Source organism: Lathyrus oleraceus, chromosome 3, assembly GCF_024323335.1.
Source record: "Lathyrus oleraceus cultivar Zhongwan6 chromosome 3, CAAS_Psat_ZW6_1.0, whole genome shotgun sequence".
Lineage (NCBI taxonomy): Eukaryota > Viridiplantae > Streptophyta > Magnoliopsida > Fabales > Fabaceae > Lathyrus > Lathyrus oleraceus.
The window spans coordinates 520,763,775-520,770,248 of NC_066581.1; positions in this window are offsets into that span (position 1 = coordinate 520,763,775).

The window sequence follows — 6,474 nt, forward strand, 5'->3', positions numbered from 1 at the left end:
AAAAACTTCGTCGAAGACGATTCCTTATTTTTGAAGAAACCCTTTTGTCACAAGTCTCACCTTATGTCGAGTCACTTCTCCTTTGGGATTCGACTTCACCTTGTATACCCACTTCATATTGATTGCCTTCTTGTCTTGGGGCAATTCGACAAGTGACCAAGTGTTGTTGACTTCGATTGACTTCAGTTCTTCGTTCATTGCTTTCACCCACTTTGAATCTTTCAATGCCTCAACTGCATTGACTGGTTCGACATCTGCGTATAAATCATAGTGTACCAGCTCACCTTCTTCATTAACCACATCATCTGATGTAATCACACATTCTTGCAACCTTGCAAGCATGTGTCTTATTCTTTGAGGTCTGCTTGGGCCTGCTTCATCTCTGAATTTTTGTCGAACTTCTCTTTCGACTTCACTAGCTGGTTCATCACATAAGATTCTCACTGAATCTTTCTTAACATTCTCAGTCCAATCTCATTCCTTAAGCTCATCTATGATCATTTCAATGTTGATCACCACTTGTTTGTTCATTGGGTCGAAAAGCTTGTATCCTCCAGTCGAATGATATCCTATCAGGATCATCTGACTCAACTTGTCATCAAGTTTTCTTCTCAATTGAGTTGGCACATGTCTATGTGCTATAGATCCAAACACCTTTAGATGACTCAAGATAGGATTGACACCAGACAAACATTCTTCTGGCGTGATTCCTTCTAGCTTCTTCGTCGGACATCTGTTCAAGATATATGTTGTTGTCGACATAACTTTTACGCATAGTTCTTTGGATAGATGCTTTCCTTTCAACATACTTCTCACGATATTCATGATGGTTCTATTCTTCCTTTCTATGACTCCATTCTGCTGTGGAGTGTAGGGTGGCACCACCTCATGCATAATCCCTTCTTTCACACATAGTGTGTGTAACACCTCAAAATTTGCCCTCCTTTCTTGGGACTAGCATTGACATATTACATAAATTTTTAGGTCATTAGGCATTGCATATTGCATATCATGTGGATACATTGTGCAAGTCATCCTTACAAGTCTTGTTCAGGAGATGAGGAAGTTAATGTGCAAGCTAGGGTTTTATTGACTGATCATTGGCCATCTGAGGATTGGGCTGTGAATTAGGGATTTGTGATTCTCAAGGGATAATGGTCTTCATCTTGATTACAATGATACATCATCATCATCATGGTTTGATTTCATCAAGTATTGGATCAGCATTCCTTGAGATTAGGGTTTTGACCACTAGTCAACCCTAATCAGTTGCATTGGGCCAGTCAGGGCATGATCAGGAGATGGGATCTATGATGGATATGAGGATCATTCTATGATTTTATTGAGCTAATTGAGGCTAGGGTTCACCCTTGAGCCATTTCATCATAGGATTGGAGCTCAGATTGATCTATGCATGGCCAAATTCATCTATCAGCTGAAAAAGTCAACTGTGGTCAACTGTACATGATCTGATGGATTTGGAGGTGAAAATGAGTTGGATACACTTCATTCATGTTGAAACAAGTGTTATTTGACATGTCAATGCTCAAGAATGGAGAAAATCAAGTCAGAACAAAAACTGCCAAAAATAGAAAGTGACTTGTAATAGAAGTTTCCAAAAATGGAAAGTTTTTTATCTCAAAATAAAATGTCCAAGGAAGCTTCAAATGAAAATTTGTTCAACATGAAAGTTGTAGATCTTGTTCTCACCTTTCCAAAAAGTCCAAGAACTTGAAAATCCCATGTATGGTTGGCAGGTTATGGCCCAGTGAATTTCAAAAATGACCCATAATCAGAGGGGCATAACTTCCACATGGATTGTCCAAATTGGATGTTCTTTATATGCACAAACTCCATTTGACATGTACTTTCATGGTGCATAATTGGATTTTCTCAAAAATGGTCAATGCAAAAAGTCAAATTTCAACTGGACAGTTAAATGAACCAGGGGCAAAATTGTCCAACTTGAGAAATAATGGGAATTTTTGGATGGGGATTTTTGCAACACTTCACAAATGGCATTTGAAACTTGTTGGAATACTCATAACATGCCAAGGCTTCATGGTTTGGAAATTGGCTTTTAAAATGAACTTGAAAAAATGAACAAAGTGCCATCACATAGTGAAATTCCAAAATATGCATTCAATCAACATGAGCCAAGTTGCAACAGCTCACACATGTCATTTTGAGAGTGTGTGAGTTGTCCATGAGTTGGCAATGAGTTGGCATGTGAAAATACAATTTTGCCCCTAGCTTGAAAATAACCACTTTTGCTAATCACTTGGCATTTGATTAATTGGTGTAATTAAGCATGGATTAATCATGAGTATATATTCTTAAGCATAACTAACTCATAACAGAAGATCACAATTCCAAAAATCAAGATCCAAATTCTCCAAATTCTCCAAATTCTTCAAGAACACATCAAAGCAAAAGTCACAAAATCCCTCTCAATTCTTGATCAAATTCGAAGATTCTTTTTGTGTTGATCTTCATTCCTCTCATACTCCATCTGTTTTGGTAATTCAACAACAAATGCACACCAAATCGCAACTGTTCATACAAGGTGCTTCCATGGTGAATCCGGATTTCTTCTTCTAGAAGCCATAGCAATTGATCCTGAGCATTGCCTTCGACTTCTTGGAGCTTCTAGTTCATCTGTTTTGAAACAAAAAGCGCAAAGGACCACCGAATCGCCACTGCCTACAAGTTAAGGTCAGAATTCGAAATTCACGATTTGGCCAATGCTTGTGTGTGTTTTGTAGAGCGTTTGACGTAGAGCATCGTGATGCAATTGGTTTGTAAAATAGTGGACTGTAGCTCGAGTTAGGTTGATTCAAAGTTAGAACACCAAACCCTAAGTCGTTCGATTTGCAAAATTTAGAGACAATTAGGTTAAGTCATGGACATATTCGGATTCTACGTGTTGAGACGGTTCCAACCATATGCCGCATGTTGATTTTCATTGAAGTTGATGTTCTTCGTGTTCTTGACATTTCTGGATGAAGAAGATGAGAATTCTGGAAATAATTGACATTTGATCCGTTTTGCTGTTTGAATTTTCAAGTAACCTGTTTCCCGCGCCACTGTTCCACTAATTACAAGAATGCCATTAATGAAATTTAATTAATTAATATATATTCAAATAATTATTAAAAAATTCATACAAACCTTAAAAAATTCATAAGAAATGTTTTAATAATCCAAAAAATGTGAGGATTTTTTCTATAATCTCCAAATTCCATGTAGAATTTTATGGACATATTTTTAGAAATTGTGCATGAGGAATTGTTGACTTTGCTTAGGGATGTTTGACTTGTATGCAATTTTGACACATTTTGCCATTTCCATTGTGAAATTCTCATACCTTAAAATAAATTCTTGAAAATTTTTGTGGTGATTGTAGACATGCCAATGGTGATTTACATGTAAATTTTGTGAATTTTGGATACCTGGTGATTGAGTTATGAATTTTTGAATCTAGGTGTGACAATTTGTGTCACACCTAGCTAGGTCAACTTTCTGGATTTATTTTCATGACCTAGAGATGTTAAAATGACTTGAAATTTTATATGTGTGATCATTAACGTGTTAAGATGCTATGTGAATTTTTCTGGATTTTTATGTGGCATTTTCAATTTGATTGGTATTTTTCATCTCTGTTGGTCAAATGTGCAAGTCCATGTGATACATGTTGGCATTATCTTTGTGAAATCCTCATATGGTATTGGATGATGATGAAATTTGGTATGCTGGTTATAGACACATGATAGGACATGATGCTTTTGGTCCCATTCATTTCTTTATTGTTTTAATTGACTTATGATTTTTTGAAGTGAATGCATGTGTTGATGCTATGATTTGGATCATATGTTTGTGTCTGCTTTTCTTGATTTTCATTGACATGGTTCCTTTTGTCCAATTGAGCTGAAAATTGACATGCTATACCTTGAATATGTCCTGTTTAGGTGTAAATTATTTGAGGATTTTTGGAATTGTTTTGATATGGAATTGAATGCAATATTTCTGTTTGGATGTTTGGTGTTATGTTTGACCTAGTTTGATTTGTTTTGTGCATAAAATGAATATAGTGAATGATATGAACATGGGATCAATTGCCTTGGTTTTCTATTTGTGTTAATTTGAGTTTGGTTGAGGATCCCTTGCTGTTTAGACATTTTTTCCACTTTTGGACCCTAGGCTTGGCCTAGTGGTCTTGTTTCTCACATTTGCTTGATTTTTCAGGATAAAAGGTACAATGCTCAAGGAGATTGAATCAAGTTAATTCAATTGAGTTTGTTGGATGTTTGTACACTAACATAACTTTGTTTTGTAGGTTGTGAAGCTTGAGCTTGAGCTTGTAGCTTGCATTTATGTGCTTATGTTGTTTGTATAGTCTGACTGATTAACATTTGCTGTTTACTGTTTGTCTGTCTCAGTACTGATGATACTTGATTGTTTTCAGGTACATTTAGTTGCTTACAATTCTTTAAGAACTTGCTTGCTGCTGCTTGGTTTTTAAACCACTTGAGGTAGGACTTCTATTCTTCATGTAGTCTGGAGACCCGGTCTGTTATTTGACCGGGCAAACTGTCTGAAGTCCTCCTTAAGAGGCGATGTTTGTGATTGTTTAATATTGTGCCTGAGCAGGTAAAGTCCTTAATCAAGGCAATTGGTGGAAGCCAAGGGATATGCAATCTATCCCCCACTATTCTGTGAGTCGTCCCTCTGCTCACACGGCTGTGTGTTGATGCATTGGGACACAAACCCAAGATCTGGTACTTTGTACAGTTGTGTCAGAGTCTTCGAGCGTAGAAGGGTCCCTCCATTCTGGACCCACGCTCCTTTGTCAGAAGCTCTCCCTGGTCAGGGATAGAAGCTGTGAGGTCTCATCCTCACTTCACCTTTTCATCTGCTTCACCTTAGCCTCGTAATGGCAAGGTTAAGAGCGAATCATACCCATGTACAGATGACTTGCTTCGGCAGTCACACCCATTGTTTGAGCCCAGTTGATTGGTTATAGTGTGTGCTTTGTGAATATTTGTTTGACATGGTTGTTTGAAATGTTTGATGATTGTATGCTTGTATGCTTGCTTTCTTCCTGGATAGGAGTAGCTTGCAGTTGTGCAAGTAGGTAGAAACCTCAACGTAGGGTATTGATACATGACAACACTAGGCTCGAGTCCAGCTCCCTGGTAGTGTGTCTTCCCTCGGTTTCTGGCTAGATTTTCTTTCCCTTGAGGGGGAACTACATCGCCCTGATCCTTGTTCCAGACGAGGTATGTAGGCAGGAGGTCGTGCGAGACCTCTCCGGGCACTTTTTTTTCTTTTGTGTGTGTTTGCTTGTTATCTTCTTGTATGTTTGGTTCGGATGCTGACGTAAGTCCAGTGATTGGCTGTCGGGCTCCACGTTTGCCCTTTTGAGTGTGTTTTGGTTCGGATGCTGACGTAAGTCCAATGATTGGCTGTTGGGCTCCATGTTTGCCATCTGTTTGTGCGTTTTGTGTTGTTTGGCGTGCGTAAGCCGAACTACAGTGGCTCTGATTCTCGTTCCAGACGAGATATGTAGGCATAGGATGCGATGTCCTATCGAGCTCCCTTCTCTTAACCCCACCTGCGTTCCCTGTGTGTGTGTGTGATGTTTTAGCAACCTATTCTTTATTTTAGAACGTGGATCCCGTCGAGTACGACGGACGTGAGGGGTGCTAATACCTTCCCCTTGCGTAACCGACTCTCTTACCCTTTCTCTTTGGTCGCGAGACCATTTCCTTTCCAGGTTTCTCTGAGCGTTTCCTTTCCCTATTTTGGGATAAATAACGCGCAGTGGCGGCTCTGTGTTGTGTTTTTATTTGAGTCCCGCCGGTTGTTTTTTCGCGCTTGCGACAGCTGGCGACTCTGCTGGGGACATAGATGTTGACCTGTGCTGGTCCATCGTCCCTGAGCGAGTCCTTCCTAGCGTTTTAGGGTAGTTTAGGTTGCTTGTTTTGCTTCATTTATTGCACTTATTATTCTTACCAGTGTATATATTTGCATAAATATTTGCATGCATCATACTATCATATTGCCGTCCTCTGTGCAGGTGGTTCCTCTGTTTGGGGTGGGTGTTCTGAGTGGGGCTAAAACCCAGGCCCAAGTATACACCTAGGATTAGTGTGGTCTCACGTTCCTCATTTGCTGAATCAGTATATTGTTGTAACGTGACATACCACAAGCCGGACGAGGTTCATTTGATAGTGCTTGCCTCTGTGGATATTCCGCTTTGGTTGAGTTACTTCATCTGAACTGTTGACTCTGGTGACCGATCATTTCCCGGATCTTTGGTTTAGACGATCTCAGGAGAGCTGCAATGGCACATCCGAAAGGGCAAACCCATTGAGTATCTCTGCCCGATTGTCGAGACTATTATCCGCCTTAGGATGACCTGATTAGAATTTACCTGTGAGGGGAGGGTGGTTCTTTCAGATGCACGTTCAG